The 23080-nt window shown below is 44.0% G+C and overlaps 1 protein-coding gene and 1 pseudogene across 1 annotated transcript in view; one reads left to right on the forward strand and one right to left on the reverse strand.

The window, feature by feature from the left end:
* LOC100985167 (olfactory receptor 9Q1) overlaps positions 1–23080 on the forward strand; it is a 153402-nt gene that overhangs the window by 29239 nt on the left and 101083 nt on the right. The window lies entirely within an intron of this gene.
* On the reverse strand, positions 14340–15593 carry LOC100969589 (tRNA (guanine(10)-N2)-methyltransferase homolog; annotated as a pseudogene).

Consider the following 23080-nt stretch of genomic DNA (forward strand, 5'->3'; position numbering starts at 1 on the left):
TGAGCCCATATCACTTTTGTTCTAAATTTGATGCTCCTTTCATTAGGCCACACTGCCTCTCTGCTAGTCTAAAGCTCACAGAAAGCTGGAATGGACAGGGACTGGGAAAGGCTTCTTGGCCACTCACCTGAGAAAGCCTGGCTTCCCATGCATTGGCATACGTGCCTCCCAGGAATGGTCCCTCTCTCTGAGAGCAGGACATCAAGTTCTGATAGGCGACCCACAGGGCTTTGGCTGCCAGGTAGGCTTGGTAAGTGGCAGTTAGATCAGGAAGTTTGAAGGCAGACAGGTGGGCAGTGGTCATGTTCTCCAGCCCTGTGCGATGCCAAGCCCCTTCTCTGGCACTTTGGATGGAAGCCCCTAATCCAGACCACCTGTATCCCTGCACTCCTCCCACAGCTTCCTCATCAGACTGTTGCCTGGGTACACGGCTGGGCGCAGCGCCAACAGGAAGTCCTTAAAGGCAGGTATTATTCCTAAGTGTATGGTCAGGCTCAAGCTGCCATTCAGCAATTCGTGGGCTTTGGGACCCAGCACCGAGGGGTTATATGCGAAGGAGGTGGAAAAGATCCACATCCTCCCATTCACATTGTTCTCCTGAAGGGCCCCTGCCAGGAGTCTGAAGTGAAAATGGTAGCAGTCACAGACAATGACTGTGGCAGCAGGGGTTTAGGCAATGACGGTGGCCATGCTGTTGATGCTGTCATCTACACTGCTGATCTTTGAGAAGGCCATGCAGCCACCCTCGCCCCCGATCTGCTTCTGCAGCTGCTGATCCAGCCACTCAAAGTTGCTGTTGTCAGAACTGACCAGGCCTACTCAGGTCCAGTTAAAGTAACTCAAGAGCTTGGCCAGGACTCAAGGCTGGTGGGTGCTGCTGGGCACTGTGTGGAGGAAGGATGGGAACTGGAAACAGTTGGAGAACTGGGGGCGCTGAGATCCATGGCTGATCTGGGGGAAAGGAACAGAGCTGTACATTCCTGGCCTGAACACACTTGCTCAGGATCCACAAATGTTCTCACCAGCCTTGTAACTTGGCCTCATTTTTCCCTCTCTGGCTTTTATTTCTAATTATTATCTCACTGGCCTTTGATATATGCTGTTTCCAGGTCCTTCAAAAGCCTGTGGGCTCAGGCCTGAGAAACCAACTGACGTTTTTAGAAAGGAATGCAGCGGACTAAAGAATGCCAACATATCTTCCAGTGGGGGTGGGAGAAGCAGAGAGGTAAAGATGTGCTAACGGCTTTGTTTCTCTCTATACATTGTATAATTCTTGGCATTATTTGAAAGATAAAGGCTCAAGTGAATTAAAAGCTGTATAATTGTTAATAGAATAAAAACAAGATATATAAATTCCAAAGCAGCAGAAGGAAAACAATTGGAAAAAATGATCAAATTAAAAAAAATTCAGGGCCGGGCACAGTGGCTCATGCCTGTAATCCCAGCACTTTGGGAGGCTGAGGCGGGCAGATCAATTGAGGTCAGGAGTTCGAGACCAGCCTGGCCAGCATGGTGAAACCCTGTCTCTACTAAAAGTACAAAAATTAGCCAGGTGTGGTGGCGCATGCCTGTAATTCCAGTTACTTGAGGCAGAAGAATTGCTTGAACCCGGGAGACAGAGGTTGCAGTGAGTCAAGATTGCACCACTGCACTCCTGCCTGGGTGACTGAGTAAGGCTCTATCTCAAAAAAAAAAAAAAAAAAAAAAAAAAAAAAGGAAAAGGAGAAAGCATAAGAACTAGAAAACTAAATAAAAATCTCTATTATTTCTATTATTATAGTTTTATTAACAGAAAGCAATGACCCAGCATAATAAATAGAAATTATATAAGATGGCAGAATACCATCAAACCATATCAGCAGTCAGCTTAAATGATAGGTTACATTACCCTACTTATGAAGAGTGTGCTGTATTCTCTACTTGCCTGTCTTGACACACTCTCCAGGCTTCTCTGTAATAGCTCTGAGCTCCAGAAGGGCTGATCTTTGTGGATTGTGTCAAAGAGCTGCCCTGCCCTCTGCCTTCTGGTAGGAGGCTTGCTGGGAGACTCGGGGTAGGGGGAAAGTGAGGTTGAGGTATTCATTTCTCCCTGCTTAGCCATGGGTGGGCAGTGGCTGCCTTCCTCAGCTCTGCTTCCTCTCCCAAGGATGGAAACAGCTTCCGACTGTGGCTGTCCTTCAGGTGTTTCACCATTATCCCTTCCCACTCCTTTGAAAGCAGCCCCTTCATCTGGGTTTTTCCTTTTCAAAGGTAAAGAGGGGAGAATTGAGCTCTCCTGTCATGGGGCAGCTGAGTAAAGATTTTGACTATAATAGATGGGAAATTTTCAAACTGGATAAAAATCAAGCCGGTTATTTGCTATTTAGAAGAAACACAAGTAAAGCAAAATAACAAGAAAATCTAATATCAGGGGTTGGGTAACATAAAAATCTTAGGTGAGTCCACTTGACCTGGAGGCTCTCCAGCCCTCCTGCCTAAGGAAAGCTGGGAGGCTTTTGGAGCAGAGGGGAAGGGGTTGTCAGTGTAGAGTGTGATTTCTGGTGGGCAGACCTAGCGGGTGCCCATATGATGTATTAAGTTTTCTTTAACCTGTTTATCAGCAAAAAAATTTTCAGGAGCTATGGTCAGGAGTTCGAGACTAGCCTGGCCAGCATGGCGAAACCCTGTCTCTACTAAAAGTACAAAAAGTAGGGGGGGGTGGTGGCTCATGCTTGTAATTCCAGTTACTTGGAAGGCTGTGCTATGGTCAGTTGAATATTAAACTTAAGAAAGAGTCATGAAATTAAGAGAGCACTTTTTTTTTTTGATAGAGGAGGATAAGAACAAAACACAGTGTGGCCTGTTTATTGAGGAGTCCCACACCTGCCGTACAGCCTTCCCTGATCCCTGCTCCTCAAGCTGAGATCTAGTTCTTGATTCTTGGTTCATGCCAGCCCTGGGATCATCGCCTTTGTCACATCATTGCTGAACTCTTTCTACTTCAGACTGTTCGAGTTCATGCCTTTTCCTCTCCAATCAGATTCTAAGCAGGATCCATTCAATTTATCTTAGTTGTTGAGTGCATGAGTGAATGCCTGTTCTTTTCTCTTCTCTCCTGCTCATCTTCTTCCTGCTTTCCTTCCCCTACAGGCTCCTCAGGTCAGTGCAGGGGCTCACTGTCAGACTTTTCCCAGCCTACCATAAGGAAGCTGTCCTACCAGATATGTGCAGACAAGTTCTTTTACTTCAAAGTTTTTGGTGAGTCTTTGGCCCTATATTGGGCAAAATTACACAGAGGACGTGGGAGCCAGCTTTTCTCCAAAGTTAACTGCTCCTTCCAGGCTTGCATTGTATCATCATTATCACTAATAGCAATTCCAACTAACAGTCATTGAGGGTTTAAGTACCAGGCCCTGGTTATTCCATTGTTAATATCCACAATGACTCTAAGAGGCAAATACATTATCATTAACCTTTGTTACCTTCGTTTTGTAGATGAGGAATGTGAAGCTCAGACAGATGACTCAATTTGTCAAGGTCACATAATCAGTAACTAGCGTTTGTAAGATCCAGGTTTGCTGACTGTCAAGCCAGTGCCCTTCATTGTTTCTAGCTCTTCGGCTTCCCAGCCCACCTCTGTCCAGTGCTCTCTGTTGGTGAGTTGTATGAAATGAGGTGGATCCTTTGATTTTTAGGGACTCTGGGGTTTTGGAAAACCAGAGTCGGCAACAGCAAGGGCTATTGCAAAATGCTCAAGAATTTCTTAAGATGTAACACATTTGGAGTTCCCTTGGATTTTTAGCAAGTTAAAGGTAGCACTTAGCATATGTTAAGCATTGAGGTGCCAGTGGTGGTTACAATCTGCTTTGTAGCTTCAGAAATGTCTCGGTTCACACCCATTCAACAGATGCGATCTGAACAACAGCTACATGCCAGTTCATATACTAATATGAGCAAAACCTACTTGCCAATCTCAAAGATCTCCTGGTGAGTGGTACGTGAGCAACAAGATGATGTCATAGTTTCAAGAAAGGGGAACTCACCCAGAAATGACTAGTATAGGTAGGAATGGTGCAGGCTTCCCAAAATCATTGCCAAGACCAGACACCACTTACTAAGAGTGAGAAATGTAACTTTCAACGTGACCAACATTGTGTTGGCTGGTCAGTGTATTCTCTCCCTACAGAAAGTGTCTATCTGAAGCCAAATTATTCTCAGAAGGATTATCCATAAGCCTAGCATTGTGGCACAAAGAAATAACTGGACCATTGTGGCTCTGAAGTCAGACCTGCCTAGACAAACAGAGTTTAGCTCGGCTGAGACATCCTCTCCCTTATAAAGGACGGAAACACCCACGTAGGTTGAGCCACTTTTTAGTTGATTGGGTTATCACCTATCTAGGAGAGAGACTCCCTTAGTTACATTCCAGTCCTAAGGATATGCCTGGCTCACCTCCCACATCTCCCCAGCATCAAGCCCAAGGGTCCTTTGTGAAGAGGTTAACCTCAGGCAATCTAAATTCGTTTTCCTAAGGATCAGCCTTGGAGGTCACACACTCCTAGGTCTAGATCCCCTAAAAATTGAACTCACTTAGGATGTAGGCATCTTCTCTCTAGCACTGTGGGGAGAATGGTCTTGGGTCTAATGCTACCTGCTGTGCTGAATGAGAACTCAAAGCAGCCTGCAGGCATGGGGATTGTACTAATTTCATGCACTTCAACTTTTTTAGTTAAGGCAATCAAGATCTTAAAAAAGTAACTTATTTTCATGCCTTTGTAAGACTTTTCATGTAAACAAAAAACTAGAAAAAGCAATCCTGTCAATTAGATGTCTTGAGGTTTGACTTAGAAGACATCATTCTAAGCCACTGTAACCTAACATTCTAATTTGGAGGCTTGAGGCTGCGTTGTTCTGCCCTGAGTTCTCTCAAGATAGGCCTTTTGAGAGCCATGTGGGTGCCCTGGAGTTATGGTTATATGAGTTCATGCTTGCCTTCTCTTCCAGAGTGCGAGCATCCCTGAGGATAGGGCTATGGCCTCACACGTGCCTCATGGTACATGTGGCTATAGCACAATTCTCTACACCACTGGTGGTGGTGTGCTCAGTAAACATTTAGAAATAGTAACCAGTACAAAAAGAGGGAGCAGTTTCATATAGGGCAGTTTCCCTACTATTTGCTTCTGCACTTTCTTTTTCCCCTGGAATCAAGGTCCCTGGGTTTTAAACTCAAAATACTATTTATTAGCTATGTGACTTTGGACAAGTAACATTTCTTCTCAGGTTCAATGTCATCATCTGCAAAATGGGACTAATTATAGTATCTATTTCATAGGGTTGTGAAGATTAAATGAGATAATAAAAGAAGATAATAGCAATAGGAAATACTGATATTGCACTTACTATAAGCCAGGCATTTTTCTAAATGTTTTACATGTATTAATTTATTTAATCTTAAGGATTTGAACACATGCAAAGGATCTAAAAATCACCTTTCTACTAGTAAATATCCAGTAAATGATAGATATAGTTATTATTAGAGTTACTCTCAGCCAATATTGCAGAAGAAAAAAAGCATGTGATAAACTCATTTCTACTAGGGTGTGACTGACTGACGATATGTACATATCACTCCTCCTAGAGAAAAAAGTGTTTGCATCTAACTGGATATTTTTAATTGTGGCATTTGAAGCCTCAGTGGAATTTACAAGGGAAGATATTTAATTTTTGGGGGGGTGAGTTTTAAAGGTCACAATCAGGCAGTCAGGTACCGTTCAGGCATGCCAAGGGAAATAAATATTCTTCACCTGGGAAATAATTTCATAAACATTGCCTCCCTGCCTAACAGATTTAATATATACTGAAGATCATACTGAAATCTAGGCAAATGTTTCAAAGAAACATCAAGAAATCCAGTGGAATGGTTTGTCACTTGTTCAACTTTCCAAATTTCTGGGAAGGCTGCAAAGGAGGAATGAGATGATCCTAGCCTGGGTTATAAATCTTAGATGCTGTCATCAGCCCTCAGATCATGGTTGGTTGGCGAGTGCAGGGCCTCCAGGGATTATTAATCCTGGGGATTCCAGCCTGTTTAAGACATCGATAGGACAATTATGGGAGTTTAGCCTAAGTTTGCCAAATTTTTATTTTGCCACAAAAAGTTAGTGATAAAACCACCATCTAAGGAGGGTTGGTGACCTCACACCAACATGCGCATACACTGTGTCATTTCTTTGTCATTCTGTTGCAAATCAGAGAAAGATAGCCGCAAACCAGCACTAGTCCATGGACCAGCATTCAGAAATGTTCTAGTCCAATACTCGTCTCCTGTTTTGTAGAAAGGGAGAATCCCAGGCCCAGGGAAGTAACCTTTTTGAGGTCATAGCTCTGATCTTTCTACCAGGCTGCACTTTGTCATTGTGTGCCCAGCCAGAGTATTTAAGTGGTTTTCTCTTTCCAGGCATGTCTCTCACCTGAGGGACTCTATAGATGGAGAGCAGCTCAGACATGGGCTCTGACTCCAGGAAGGTCATCCCTCCAACCACGCCCAGGAGATGTTGCTGGGAGCCATAAGCATAGTTGGTTGTGGGTGGAAGCTGATTGGACAGCAGGGCCAGGGTGCTCCCCAGAGCCTGGATCCCTGAGATGCAGGAGTCATAAATCTGCAGTCCCACAGTGATGTCGGGCAGCCCCTTCTGCCTCAGCCACAGCAAAGAGAGGGGACTCAGGGCATTCAGGAAAAGGAGAACTTTGAATCTTAGAGAGGGTCAAGGACAGAAGGAGTTAGATTTGGCCAGTAGCATTCTAAAGAGCCACAAAAAACAGCCCCAGGGAGTCCCTCCTTGGGAGGAGCAAAGGAGAGGTGGGACTGAATGTAGATGTACATTTGCTTAAAGAAGCATTGGGGGAGGGGAGAATTCTAGAGATTTAGACACATACACACACACAACACACACACACACAAGCAGATAGACTTAGAGAAAGGCTGCAGTTTCCTAGAGATGGACAAGGAGACACACAGAGTGACAGGTGGGCAGATAGACACACACAGACTCATTGTAGTGCAAAGAGAGGCTGACAGCAATGGAGGCACATAAACAGCATCGGCTCTACAAACTCAGGCAGACACCTGACAGAGGGGCTATGGAGTGGACGGGACACGTAAACAGGAAGACACATGGACTGGGATAGGTTATTCAGATGCAGAAACAGTCAGATACACACAGAGACAGGCACTCTGATGTAGAAGAGATAAGGACACAGGTGACACAGACACATAGAGAGACTGGTAGTCACATACACAGGCAGACAGATGGGCGCAGGCCTAGGCAGACAGGCAGATATCTGCATAGACAGACAGAAGCAGAGAGTGATGAGTAGAGGCAAAAGACACACAGCACATGCCTTTGACAAAAACTCAGGAAGAAATAAGACAGACCTGGGGCAGGTGATGTTGGAGTCTAGCTAAATACTTCCTGGGCATCTTTTTGGAGAGGAACTGCCGGCTCACAGATTGAAGTCTGGTTCAAAACCAGTTAAGCCTTGGAAACAGTTCAGATATGCATGAAAGCTGAATTTGTGGGCTCATGTTGCTGACAAGGGTGGGTCTGGGGCTACCTTCTCTGTGAATGTGCCCATGAAGATACATCTTGCCTCTCATGGCTTTAGTTGCCGTGATTTTGAAAACACGCCCAGGCAGAAGTTGCTGGGCTCTGCTGTCCAGCAAATTTAAGGAGTGTTAGCATTGTGCAAAGGGGGGCATTGAGACCCAGAGAGAGAAAAGGACTTGCTTGCAGTTGCTCAGCTGCTCAGAGAGAACTAGGACTAGAACAGACCCTTTAATGCTCAGGTGCGTGTTCCTACTGCCGGGTCTTGGCGCCTGTGACAATGTCTTGAAGACACACAGCCTAGTGTGGATTCAGTCCCTCACTGTGGCTTCCACCAACTTACTTCTCACCCAACCCCCAAAGACTCTGAGGGAACTCACGGAGAGGGGCGCTGTCCTGGCCAAGGGTCTCCCTGTCAGGAGCCCTGTAGTGGGTATGACAGGTCTGGAGTCCCCAGCTGCCTACAGTGATTGGGAAGGTGGCTCCCTCCCCTCCCTCCCTCCCTCCCTCCCTCCTTCTCTCCCTCTCTCCCTCTCCAGGGATAAAAAGCATGACCCACTGTCAGCATAGTGGCTACTCCGGAGGCTGCTGGAACTTGACTTCTGTCTGGTCCAGGGCTGTGTGTAAGGGGTCGCAGCCCCGATGAACATATCTCCTTTGGTGGAGAAGGTGTCTGCAGGTCTGGACGTTGGTAGGTAGCTGGGGGTCCAGATAGTGTCCACCATGGACACTGTGAGAGCAAGACCACAAGGACCGCAGGATAGGACATGTGGATTGTCCTTCTCTGTGGGCCTTTGGCTGGGGGTCCTTTGTTGTCAGAGCATCTGCGCCTGCTTCGTTTGCGAGGATCTAGGCACACCTGCTGGGGCTTCCATGGGACCCCAAAAAGAAGGAAATTGACTGTAGTTGAGCTCTCAGCCTTTGCCTTACATGGTGATATCTTCAGTGTTCTCCAGGTCTCCGAGACTTTCTTATTTCCCTGGACCCCCAGCAGCCCCAATCCTTGCCTCTAGCACCCTGTCAACTACTAATTTTCCTTACTTTCAGGCCGAAGTTGACTGGCAGAGACAGCCCCAGGGTATAGGAGTGGGAAGGATGCCCTTCCCATCCACACCTCTGTTCTTCTGGTGACCCTGCACCAGGGTCTGTGTTTATGAAGAAGTCAGACATCCTGTCCCTGGGCCTCCTGGGCCCACACCCCATCATCTTCAAAGTCAGAAATAATCCGGTGATGCACAGGAGAGGCCGGGGGTCTCCAGGGAGAGGCTGCAAAACAAGCCAGCAAAGCAGCTTTCCTGAGTCTGTGGCTGAAGGCCCCCTCTCAGTCTCACCGGCACTGGGGAGTGTGTGCTGTCCATCGTGTCCACAGTGGGGCACAGGCTAAGGGAGGGCTGGCTGCAGGGTTCAGCTGTAATTTGTTTTTGGCTTGAATTCTTTTTTTTTTTTTTTTTTTTTGAGACAGAGTCTCGTTCTGTCGCCCAGGCTGGAGTGCAGTGGCGTGATCCAAGCTCACTGCAAGTTCCATCTCCTGGGTTCACGCCATTCTCCTGCCTCAGCCTCCCGAGTAGCTGGGACTACAGGCGCCTGCCACCATGCCTGGCTAATTTTTTTGTGTGTGTTTTTAGTAGAGACAGGGTTTCACCGTGTTAGCCCGGGTGGTCTCCATCTCCTGACCTCGTGATCCGCCCACCTCGGCCTCCCAAAGTGTTGGGATTATAGGCATGAGCCACCAAGCCCGGTCCTGTTTTTGGCTTGAATTCTATTCCCAACTCTGCTGCGAATTCTTGGAGTGATCTTGGGCAAATCACCTTCTCTTTTTGGGCCTCAGTTTCCCTCTCTGTGATGGGAAAATATTGGATTCAACTGTTTGCAAACTCTATTTCAATGGCAAAACCCTTTCATAACATACTGTACAGTGTGGATTGAAATAATGGACTCTGAGACAAACACAGTCAAGGTTCCAGAAAGGTCCAGTTGAGCACCTGAGGGCAGTAAGAGGAGGGCTGGTGCCAGGGCCTCAGAAGGCCAGTATTGGGATTGTAACAGTGGTACAGTGTACAAAGCCTCCTCCAACCTACTTTCCTATTTGGTCCTCATGATAGTCCACATACAGCAGGAATGCTCTTTCTCATTTTACAAGTGGGAAATGGAAGTGTGGAGAGGTGGGGTGATTTGTTCCAGGTCACACAGGCAGTAAAAAGGACTCGAGTCTCCCGGATCCTGCCCCAGACCTGCACTGACTTATAAGGTGGCCCTGCAGAAACGGGGAAGGGCATGCTCTGCAAGGGCCACCTGCCGACTTGCTGGATTAGGCATTGATGCAGCTGGGCTGCTGAGTGTTTTGAAGTATTTCCCTATGGGGGAGGGTAGGAGGACCATGCACCATGTCCTTTCTCACCCACGCTGCCTCACAGAGCAAGAGAGACAACCTGCCATGAGCTCCAGTAAAGCCCAGGACACCCAGCCGGGCATGGTGGCTCACGCCTGTAATCCCAGGACTTTGGGAGGCCGAGGTGGGTGGATCACCTGAGTTCAGGAGTTCAAGACCAGCCTGATCAACATGTTAAACCCTGTCTCTACAAAAATACACACACACAAAAAATTAGCTGGACATGATGGCAGGTGCCTGTAAATCCAGCTACTCAGGAGACTGAGGCAGGAGAATCACTTGAACCTGGGAGGTGGAGGTTGTAGTGAGCTGAGGTTGTCATTGCACTCCAGTCTGGGTGACAGAGTGAGACTCCGTCTCAAAAAGAAAAAAAAAAAGAAAAAAAAAAAGGCCCAGGACACCCAATGCCATGGTTTCCATGCCAGGTTGGTGGCTGAAGCCTGAAATTCCTCTGTTACACAGCAACCCTCCAACAGCCCACGGGAATGAGCCCATGCCATGTAGGAAGATCGTCTTAGCATGAACCCTCAGACACTTCCCAAGTGACACCAAAAATAGTCCCCAGGATTCAAATCCTGACCCAGGGCCAGACATTTAACATCTGTGGGTCTCACCTTTATCTCACATAAAATGGGAGTGATTGCCTTCCCTGCCCACTTGGCTGTTGAGAAGCTTCAGTGTGATCATTTAGGTCATCAAAAGAGCTTTTCCAATTTTCAAGTGCTGTGAAAAATAAGAGGTGGTTATTCCAGGATTGGTAATTCAGTAACAACAGCATAGAGGTGTGAATAGCGGCTCTCAGGGGCACTCCAGAGAGCAGTTTGGTGGGAGGCAAGTGGGGAGATTATGGGCAGGGACTATACACTGGTTGGCCTGAAGGGAGCACCAGGGAGCGGGAAAAGTGCAGCGCTGGAGATTCGCGTCCATGAATATAAATTGTCCAACACATGATTCTGCCCATGCCAGCCCCGAGAGCATGCTCAGGAACCTCAGAAAGGGAGAGCAAATGGCCCAGGGGAAATTCTGCTTGTTAGTTCAGCCATGTGGGGACTGTCTCCGCCTGTGAGTGACAGTCCAGTGCCTCTAATGGCTGCTTGAAGGTTACCTGGGGGTGTCCACTCACAGGGATTTGCTTTGTGACTGTTACTCAAGTGAGTCCATGCCTCACACATGGGAGACTCCATGCCTCACCTGGAGTTAACACCCTGGATTCGTGGCCCTATTGTCCTTGCCAGCTTCAGAGCAGACTTGAGGGCCAGTCTCGTAGCCTCTAAACTGTCTGGGAGGCCCCAGTGGGTGTTTCATACGTGGATGGAATGAGTTCACTGTCCCCTTCCTCTCTGCCTGTGACACCTGCAGTGTGCAAACCTCTGGAAGGAGGCATATTCTCTTTCTCAGCTACACCTGAGGAGGCTGGTTCTGCTTGGATTGTGGCTCTCTTGCCCTGAGTACTGGTTCCTTGCCCTGAGTACAAGGCTACCCAAATCCGCAAGATGTGAGAAGGATCTTTTCTTAGTTTCAGTCCTCACTGCATTTGGGCTCTGCTACGTCCCCTGAAGAAAGGGCTATACAAACTTTCTCCTCAGGCTGGGCGCCATGGCTCATGCTTATAATCCCAGCACTTTGGGAGGCTGAAGCAGGAGAATTGCTTGAGCCCAGGAGTTTGAGACCAGCCTTGGCAACATGGTGAGATCTTGTCTCTGTGAAAAACTAAAAAAATTAGGGTGCAGTGGTACATGCCTGTAGTCCTAGCTACGGGGGAAGCTGAGGTGGGAGATCGCTTGAGCCCAGGAGGTTGAGGCTGCAGTGAGTCAAGATGGCTCCACTGCATTCCAGCCTGTGTGACAGAGTGAGACCCTATCTCAAACAACAAAAAACAAAACAAAACAAAACCAAACCAAAACAAAACACCTCTCTCTCCAAACTCTGGGTCTTGTTTTATTAGCTGGGCCTTGCAGCAGAGCTGTGTGTCCCAGCATCACTCTTTTTTTTATTATTATTTTTATTTTGATTTGAGATGGCATCTTGCTCTGTCACCCAGGCTAGAGTGCAGTGGTGCCATCTCGGCTCACTGCAACCTCCACCTCCCAGGTTCAAACTATTCTCCTGCCTCAGCCTCCCGAGTAGCTGGGGCTACAGGTGTACGCCACCATGCCTGCATAATTTTTGTATTTTTTTTTTTTTTTAGCGGTGATGGGTGGGGGTTTCACCATGTTGGCCAGGCTGGTCTTGAACTCCTGACCTCAAGTGATCTGCTCGCCTTGGCCTCCCAAAGTGCTGGGATTACAGGTGTGAACCACCATGCCCGGCTCCAGTATCACTCTTAAAACTCTTGAAAACAATCACTTCAGATGTACATTATACTTTTCCCCCCTCTAATAGAAGCTCAAAAGTAGTCCTGGCGTGTACACCGTGTCACCCACCACCCCACACACTCCTAGGTGTCTGAGCAAAAATCTCCCCCATCCTACCTTGAGGTCCCAATGCTCATGCACATCAATTTATGCAAATTGGAACTCACTGGTCCCATGTGGTTGGTTTCCCACAGGCTCCTCCAGGACGACCCTACTATTTAACAAAGAAAGGCAGCACTAACATTGGAACTTCAGACTTCAATGGCATAAATTCTGTGGACATGGTGGCTCTTGAACCACTCAACACAGATAGTAGAGCACATGAGTCATCTCTTGCCCTGTACAGGCACTGAGCCATGGCCACAGTGTCTTCACTATCAAGCTCTAGCCATAGATGATTGGGCACTGGGTTAGTCGAGGGGCTAAGAGACAGGATGTGCCTGCCTCACATTCCATCTGGGTGGACAGTAGGTTACTTTGTTTGTCCTCTGGGCCTCTTGAGAGAAGAATGCTAACCAGTTCCCTCTGTGTAAAAGAACCAGTCCAGCCCATTCCCTTCTGCTACCCACAGATGTCCCTAGTCTCATGGCTGACGCTGGCCTAGAAGTCATGGATTGATCTTGTCAGGCAGGGATCACAGGGTTTCCTCAGTTCAGCTCCACAGACTTTCTGATCCAAACAAGGAGAAGTGAACTTCTTTTATTTCCAGGGGCCTAAGATGCTTTATATCCAGCAGCAATTGGGAGAAGAGAAACTCTTCTCTCTCTAAGGTCTGCCCTTGCCTTGTTCCCAAATGGGCTGCATATGTATTTCCTAAGACACTTAATTTTTCAAGAAGCCAGACAGGGGCTGGGCCTGTTGGCTCACGCCTGTAATCCCAGCACTTTTGGAGGCCAAGGCAGGCAGATCACTTGAGGCCAGGAGTTTGAGACCAGCCTGGCCAACATGGTAAAACCCCATCTCTACTAAAAATACAAAAATTAGCCAGGCGTGGTGGTGCATGCCTGTAGTCCCTGCTACTTCAGAGGCTGAGGCAGGAGAATTGCTTGAATCTGGGAGGCAGAGGTTGCAGTGAGCAGAGATGACGCCACTGCACTCCAGCCTGGAAGAAGACAGAGCATTAAAAAAAAAATAAAAATAAAGAAGCCAGCCAGACTTGTGTTTCTCCTAGGGAAAAGAGCCTAGCGAAGTAGAGTTTGCATTCCTTTGATTAAATCTACCCTGCAAAGGGCCAATGGCCTAAAAGGACTGGGATAAGAAGAGGGAAATGACCAAGGGCTGTGGATGAGCCTCACAACAACATACTACGAGAACAAACTTCTCCAGATATGAGTGGTGTTATGGTCTGAATGTTTGCATGCCACCCAAATTTATTTACTTATTTATTTAGAGATTTTTAGTAAGATTCACTAGTGGCAATGTAAATAAATTACAATCCAAAACAAAATTAGACAAATCTATCTAATAAATAAATTCATAACCATTATTACTTGCTTATAACATATCTGGCAGAGATGTTTAAAATGTCAACAATATTAATTTTTTGAGGGTGGAGGGTAGGAGGAGGGAGAGAAGCAGAAAAGATAACTATTGGGTACTGGGTCTAATTCCTGGGTGATGAAATAATCAGTACAACAGACCCTTATGACATGAGTTTACCTATGTAACAAAACTTCGCATGTACCATTGCACTTAAAATAAAAGTTAAAAAAATTACTTTTCTTGTAGGTTAATTGTAAAAATATAACAGTTTTGAGTCAATCTCCATTAATACTTAAAGTACAAATATTTATTAAATGAGGTTCAAAAGACTTATAATACAACAAAAACATCTATAAAACAAAGACAACTTTAAAAGAATTGCTCAATTTACTTCGTAGTGTTTATTTTTTTCATATAACACATTTTAAAATAGTATTTGTATCCATATATTTTTGGATCATACATGAAATTCACATCTAGATGTCTATTCTATTAAATCATTATTCTTTCTTCAGTGTCAAATCTTAATTTTCATTTCTGGCTGGATTTTTCTTCTTTAGCAATACTTTTTGTTACCCCTTTACTATATTTCTCATGGAAGAAATTATGACCTTAGTATGTCAGAAAATGATCACTTAGCAGATGTGAATGCTGGTCCCGGTTTTCACATTTCTTCACATTTTCTGTTGTAATCAAGCACCTTGATGTGTGGCTGAAAAGCTTCTGCTTACAGTTGCTAATGAGCTTCAGACGGGTGTGGGGTTGTCATCTCTTCAGTGTATTCTGCTGTATATACTGGTAACCAATAGATTAGTCTTCCAAATAACATGAGAGTCTCAGCTGCAAAGTTTAGCAGGTCAAAAAGCATATTACTCGGATGATAACTCAAGGAAACAGGAATGTGGCTTCCTGGACATTTTTCTATCCCCTTTGATATTTCCTTCTGTGAACCTATTCTTCTTGTAGATGCTTTAATACCATATGGAGGATCAGTGATTACTGCATTAAAATATGTGCCATTCTCCAGGAAAGTTTAGATGTATCTGAAACCAGGACATTTAATATGGTCAATCATATTTGTCAAAATGTATTAGAGAAAGTATTACTTTCTCTAAACCATACTGACAAAGATTTGCCCTAATGTTTTCATCTGGTCCTCTCCATTTCTGGTTTTTCTTACCTGGCTTTCCTGAGCCATAAACTGTGTTGTAGTTGATGCCTGTCTCATATACATATTCATTGAAATGAGCAGATGCTATCAGGAGGCCTCCTGTTCCAGTAAATGGATCAAAATCAATATCACTTTCTCTTTTACATAATTAGTCACAATGAATGACAAACCGGCATCCATGCTTGTATTTCCAATAAAGTGTCTCATTTTGACAGTGTATGACTCAATAAGCTCTCTCTGTCCATCTGTGATCTATCTACTAAAATAAATATTATGTGAATTCTTAGGGATGCAGTTTGGGTCCAAACCGTAATTCTCCAAAATATAGAATATATGTTGTGGCATCTTTAAATTTACAGAATTTAAATGGCAGAAATCCAACTGCTTTATTCATTTGACTTTTTCTTCTTATGTCAATGTTTTATTACATGTGTGAATCTTTATTTTATACATAGAGTATGAATGTACAAATAGAACTTAGCACACACTGTCCGTTTCGTTACATTTCTTGCAATACCTTCAGAAAGAATGCTAAGAATCCAAAATGGCGACTTTCTGTAAGTTTCCTGTCTGCAGGTGAACTGACCTCCAAAAAATGATAGCAAAGACTTTATTTTTATTTTATTTTTTATTATACTTTAAGTTCTGGGATACATGTGCAGAACATGCAGGTTTGTTACATAGGTGTACATGTGCCGTGGTGGTTTGCTGCACCCAACAACCTGTCATCTAGATTTTAAGCCCCTCATATATTAGGTATTTCTCCTAATGCTATCCCTCCCCTTGCCCCCCATGCCCCTACAGGCCCTGGTGTGTGATGTTCCCCTCCCTGTGTCCATGTGTTCTCATTGTTCAACACCCACTTATGAGTGAGAACATACAGTGTTTGGTTTTCTATTCCTGTGTTAGTTTGCTGAGAATGATGTCTTCCAGCTTCATCCATGTCCTTGCAAAGGACATGAACTCATTCTTTTTTATGGCCACATAGTAGTCTATGGTGTATATGTGCCACATTTTCTTTATCTAGTCTATCATTGATGGGCATTTGGGTTTGCTATTGTAAATTGTGTTGCAATAGTCTTTGCTATTATAAATAGTGCTGCAATAAACATATGTGTGCATGTATCTTTAAAGTAGAATGATTTATCATCCTTTGGGTATATACTCAGTAATGGGATTGTTGAGTCAAATGGTATTTCTAGTTCTAGATCCTTGAGGAATCACCACACTCTCCACTTCCTCTCCAGCATCTGTTGTTTCCTGACTTTTTAATGAGTACCATTCTAATTGGTGTGAGATGGTATCTCATTGTGGTTTTGATTTGCATTTCTCTAATGACCAGTGATGATGAGCTTGTTTTCATATGTTTGCTGGCCATATAAATGTCTTCTTTTGAGAAGTGTGTTCATATCCTTTGCCCACTTTTTGATGGAATTGTTTCTTTTTCTTGTAAATTTGTTTAAGTTCCTTGTAGATTCTGGATATTAGACTTTTGTCGGATGGATAGATTGCGACAATTTTCTCCCATTCTGTAGTTTGCCTTTTCACTCTGATGATATTTTCCTTTGCTGTGCAGAAGTTCTTTAGTTTAATTAGATCCCATTTGTCAATTTTGGCTTTTGTTACAATTGCTTTCGGTGTTTTAGTCATGAAGTCTTTGCCCATGCCTATGTCCTGAGTGGTATTGCCTAGGTTTTCTTCTAGGATTTTTATGGTTTTAGGTTTTGCATTGAAGTCTTTAATCCATCTTGAGTTAATTTTTGTATAAGGTGTAAGGAGGGGTCCAGTTTCAGTTTTCTGCATATGGTTAACCAGTTTTCCCAACACTATTTATTTAATAGGGAATCCTTTCTCCATTTCTTGTTTTTGTCAGGTTTGTCAAAGATCAGATGGTTTTAGATGTGTGGTGTTATTTCTGAGGCCTCTGTTCTGTTCCTTTGGTCTGTATATCTGTTTTGGTACCAGTACCATGCTGTTTTTGTTACTGTAGCCTTGTAGTATAGTTTGAAGTCAGGTAGCATGATGCCTCTGGCTTTGTTCTTTTTGCTTAAGATTGTCTTGGCTCTACGGGATATTTTTTGCTTCCATATGAAATTTAAAGTAGTTTTTTTCTAATTCTGTGAAGAAAGTCAATGGTAGCTTGATGGGAGTAGCAATGAATCTATAAATTACCTTGGGCAGTATGGCCATTTTCATGATATTGATTCTTCCTATCCCGGAGCATGGAATGTTTTTCCATTTGTTTGTGTCCTCTGTCATTTCCTTGAGCAGTGGTTTTTAGTTCTCCTTGAAGAAGTCCTTTGTGTCCCTTGCAAGTTGTATTCCTAGGGATTTTATTCTCTAGCGAAGACTTTATTAAAGCAGACAGAACTTCAGGAGCTGCCATGAGCAGCAGACACCTGTTTAGGGTGCACGGCAGCTGTGCCCCCCAAATCCATACATTGAAACCTGATCACCAACGTGATGGTGTTAGGAGGTGGAAACTGGGAGGGGCTTAGGTCATGATAGCAGAACCTTGATGAATGGAATTAGTTCCTTTCTGAAAGAGGCTTCAGGGAGCTGCTGGTCCCTTTCTTTGACTTGAGGGCACAGCGAGAAGGTGCCACCTATGAACAAGAAAGTGGGCCTTCACCAGACATGGAATCTGCTAGCACCTTGATCTTTGACTTCCTAGACTTCAGAACTATTAGAAGTAAACTTCTGTTGTTTAAAAGCCACCCAGTTTATGGCATTTTGTTACAGCAGCCTAAAGAGGCTAAGACAAGTGATGGCATGGGATGCAGGTAATTGCATCCAATGATTATGGGCCAGAATCAGTGTGATCCAGTCTCTTCTTTTAATAATTATGATTACTAAAGGAATCATCACTTACTATGTGTCAACCTCTGTACCAAGTACTGGATATGCATTAACTCAGGGATCAACAATCTATGACCCATAGTACAAATCTAGCCTGCTGCCTGTTATAAGTCTATTGCAATACAGTCACACTTGTTTGTTTATGTATTGCCCCATGGCTGCTTTCTCACTAGAATGGCAGACATGAGTACCTGTGAGAAAGATCATTTGGCCTGAAAAGCCTAAAATGTTTACTCTCTGGCCCTTTATGGAGAAAACCTTTTGGCCTCTGCTTTAAACCTAACTTTTAGTTTACAAGTAATTTTTTGTTGCTGAATAACAAATTACTACATTTAGCAGCTCAAAGCAACACAAATCTTATAATTTCCATGAGTCAAGAGTCAGCATAGAGGTTATCTGCTCATGGTCTTTCATGACTGAAATCAAGTTGTTGTGTGGGGCTTCAATCTCATCTGAGGCTCAAGGTCCTCCTCCAAACTCTTTCAGGTTGTTGGTTGAATTCATTTGCCTGCTGTTTGCATAGCTGTGGTGCCCATTTCCTGGCTAGCTGTCAGCCAGGGACTGACTTAGAAGCCACCATTAGGTCCTTGCCATGTGGCCACATCTCTCACAACAAGGCAGCTTACTCCTTCAAGACAAGCAGGAGAATGTGTCTTCTGCTTCAAATCTCTTTTATGGGCTCACTGACTTTTGGCTTATATTCTAAAGGTGAGATAATGACAGAACTTTGAGATACCTACCCAATATATAACTTTAGAACAGTTTTTAATTATTATTATTTCTTTTTTATAGAGACGAGGTCTCACTTTATTGCCAAGGCTGGTCTTGAACTCTTGGGCTCAAGTGATTCTCCTCCCTTGGCCTCCCAAAGTGCTGGGATTACAGGCATGAGACACAATGCCTAGCCTAAGAACAGTTTTAAAATCAACGAAACAATAATTTTAGGAAATGTTATAATTTTAGCTTACTAAACTGACTTTTTCACTATAGAATAAATGAATATATGTGAATCCCTACAGATCCCAAATCTTGAGTTATGCAAATAAAATAATTGAAATCTTCCCCATTTAACACTTAGTGAAAATTTTCAGGATAAAGAGAATGACAGTTCTGACAAGAGAAGAGATGGGAAGGGAAAAACAGTAGTTCTGGAAACATTAGGTAAGGATGTTTGGACTTGGAGAGGAGTGGTGGAGTAGGGTGGACAAGATGACTTTAAAAGTCACTTCCAATGTTGAGATTTCTATAACTCTTGGAAAACAGGTTCCAGGAAGGTTCTGAGAGGCTTGGGATAGAGAATAGATTAAAAAAGGCAGACATGAATCAGGTGGAGGAGCAGGATGTTCACAAATGGGAAACAACTGATCTTGCAAGTTTGTCAAGGAGCTACTGGGGAAGTCACATCCTGCTCCTCCTTCAATAGCTTAAGGACTTTTAGAGGAGACTGGTCAAGAAGTTTCAGCTAGAGTTACAGCCTCTCAAAAACCCAGAAGTTACCTATGGCCTTTTTGAAGGCAACTTGTATATCCTTCTTTAGACTTTGGATCAAAAGTTCTAGCATAGGAATAAAGATGGTGCAAGTCATGATGCCAACTTGTCTTCTGTCAGTGATTTATCTGAGATACTTCACATGTCTGAAGATGGGGGTCCCAAACTAAGGTCATAGCAGTTAGGTGGGAGGCACAAGTGGATGGATAAAATCTTGGCTTTGCCACTCGATGATTTCATCCTCAAAGCCCTGATGATTAGCAGGTAAGAGATCAGGATGACCCTAGTGCCAGCTATAATCATAAAAGTTGTCAAAGATCACAATAATTATCTTGCTGTTTCCTGAAGTATTTCAAATGAGCTTCAGCAGGGGCAAGATGTGACAGAATTTGATCTAATTGTCATCACAGAAGAAGCGGGCAAATGTGCAGATGGTGTTGAAAGTGGCTCCTGATAGTCCTCAGGTGTAGGCATTCACCACGTTCACCATCAAAACCCAGCATGTCAGCCAGGCATGGTGGCTCATGCCTGTAATCCCAGGACTTTAGGAGGCTGAGGTGGGCAGATCATTTGAGGCCAGGAGTTTGAGATCAGCCTGGTCAACATGGCAAAACCTCATCTTTACTGAAAATACAAAAATTAGCCAGGCATGGTGGTGCATGCCTGTAATTCCAGCTACCTGGGTGGCTGAGGCATGAGAAACGAGAATCGCTTGAACCCAGGAGGTGGAGGTTGCAGTGAGCTGAGATCGTGCCACTGCACTCCAGCCTGGGTGATGGAATGAGACTCTGAAAAAGAAAAACAACAACGACGACAACAACAAATCCCCACCAAAAAAAAAAACCCCAACATGTCTTGAAGTTCATGGCTTGTAGTGTGGGGCAGTGGGCTGCTTATGGTCATTGCTGTTGGCAGGAAACACTAAGTTCCTACACAAATGAAGAAAAAGGACCTCATTGCTTTTATTAGCGGCCATAGGAAATGGTTGTCTTGCCTGTGGCCAGAATGGCCAGGATCTGAGGCATGATGACTGAGGTATCCCAAAGGGTGACATTTGTTAGGAAGAAGTATATAGGGTGAAGAGATGCACATTCACTTGGGTCAGAATGACCCATTCCATATTTCTCAAAATAATGGCCAGGAAGCAACTGAGAAACACTAAGAACAAGGGCATTTCCAACTCTGGGTAATCAGTGAAGTTCATAAACCCATTCATAGAGATGAGATTCTTTTCAGTTGTAGGTTCACTATTGCTTGCTCTCTGAGATTGGAAATAGAATATTACCTCTAGAACTGTGGACAAGGTATTATTCTTCTACAGTAGTTATTGTGAGGATGTCCTAGGCATATCTCAACGAGAAAGTAAATGGTTGCCCTCTAGAAGACCCATCATTGGTATTTTCTCTTGAGCATCTCCTCTCTTTGAAAACATCGAATGGAGCTGATATGGAGCATTGTTCCTGGTTAAAATCCACCTGTTGGCTCATAACTGGAGTCTTCCACAAAGATGACAGACTCTGAGAATCTCAGAATTGGAAAAGACTTGGCAAAGACATTCACCTTACAAGTGTTGAAGCAAGGACAGAAACAGAATTCTTTTAACTCAATCCCATTTCTTTTTCCAGGAGACAGCACTGATCCTTGTAGACCATTTGACTGTTTTGTGATAGAGAACTCGAGGAAAGACTTCCCAAGGAACTCAAGTAAAGGGTGTTTATTCTATGTCAATGCATGTGAAAAGTTCAGCTTCACAGAGGTTGAAGATGCAGGGTAGGTCCTACATCAGGAAGGCCCTAGAGACTACAGCAGAAGGAAGTCAAGGATCTTTGCTTTGGTGTACCACCGCAACCATCACTCAGTTGTACTCTGAGTTCTGAGTCTTTTTTTTTTTTTTATCTTGCTGGTGTCATTTCTCTCAATTTTAGGGCTTTGCAAAAAGATTCCTTGGGCTCCTGAAGGAGTTATGGAATGGCTTGAGGAGATCCATTATTATCCAAGTAGTGAGTGAATGAAAAGCGTTCTAAAATAAATTAAAATTATATACTTTTTAGAGTATTCATTAATCAGTAAATTGAATTTTTATATTGGTAGAGCTCTAAAATAGTTTGTAGGAGATTGCAAAAGTGGCCACAATACCTCGAAGCAACTCTCATCGAAAGACTGAATTTATCTCTCCATTTCTTGAAACTGTATGGTCTCATGACTTACTTTGATAGAGTGTGGTGGAAGTGATGTCATGCCAGTTGTAGCTCTAGGCCTCAAAAGGCTTTGAGCCTGCTGTTTTTGCATTTTTGGAATCATGAGAATGCCATGTGAATGAGCCTGGATAGCTTACTGGAGAACAGGAAACCATGAGAAAAGGCGCCCCAGTTGCCTCAGTTGTACCAGATGAAGTCATTATTGACCATTCAGGCTCATACATATTGACAATTCAGGCTCATACCTGGCAGAGAACTACAGGCAAATGAGCATATCCAACCAATATCAGCCAAGTCCCACTCAGACCAGAACTGCCCAGCTGAGCCAACACAAACTGCTGACTTGTAGAATAGTGAGTTAAGTGAATGGTTGTTGGTTAAACCCACTGTTTTTTAAGTTTTAAGTTACGCAGCAAAGAGTAATAAATACCTAGTTCTACAAAAACGATTTTCTTTTTCTAAAATGTCAACTTTTATTTTAGATACGGGGGTACATGTGCAGACTTGTTACCTGGGTATATTGCACCCAGGTAGTGAGCATAGCACCCAATAGGTAGTTTTTCAACCCACACCCTCTCCTCCCTTCCCCCACTAGTAGTCTGCAGTGTCTGTTGTTCCATTGTTTATGTCCATGTGTGCTCAGTGTTTAGCTCCCATTTATGCATGAGAATATGTGGTATTCAGTTTTTTGTTCCTGTGTTAATTTGCTTAGGATCATGGCTGCCTGCTGCATCCATGTTGCGGCAAGGGACATGATTTTATTCTTTCTTAGGGCTGCATAGGATTCCATGGTGCATATGTACCACATTAAAAAAATCCACTTCACTGTTGATGGGCACCCACATTGATTTCCTGTCTTTGTATCGTGCATAGTGCTGTAATGAACTTATGAGTGTATGTGTCTTTTTGGTAGGACAATTTATATTCTTTTGGGTAGATACCTTATAGTGGGATTGCTGGCTTGAATGGTAGTTCTATTTTTAGTTCCTTAAGAAATCTCCAAACTGCTTTCCACTGTGGCTGAACTAATTTACATTTCCACCAACGCATATAAGCATTCCCTTTTTCCACAGCCTCACCGGCATTTGTTGTTTTTTGACTTTTTAATAATAACTATTCTGACTGGTGTGTGATGGTATCACATTGAGGTTTTTGATTTGCATTTCTCTGATGATTAGTGATGATTAGCATTTTTCCATACGTTTGTTGACTGCTCGTATGTATCCATCTGAGAAATGTCTGCTTATGTCCTTTGACCATTTTTTAAAATTATACTTTAAGTTCGGGTACACGTGCACCACCTGCAGGTTTGTCACATAGGTATACATGTGCCATGTTGGTTTGCTGCACCCATCAACTTGTCATTTACATTAGGTATTTCTCCTAATGCTATCCCTCCCCTTGTCCCCCACCCCCCGACAGGACCCGGTGTGTGATGTTCCCCGTCCTGTGTCCATGTGTTCTCGTTGTTCATCTCCCACCTATGAATGAGAACATGTGGTGTTTGGTTTTCTGTCCTTGTGATAGTTTGCTTAGAATGATGGTTTCCAGCTGCA

The sequence above is a fragment of the Pan paniscus genome, chromosome 9 (genome assembly GCF_029289425.2).
Source record: "Pan paniscus chromosome 9, NHGRI_mPanPan1-v2.0_pri, whole genome shotgun sequence".
NCBI lineage: Eukaryota > Metazoa > Chordata > Mammalia > Primates > Hominidae > Pan > Pan paniscus.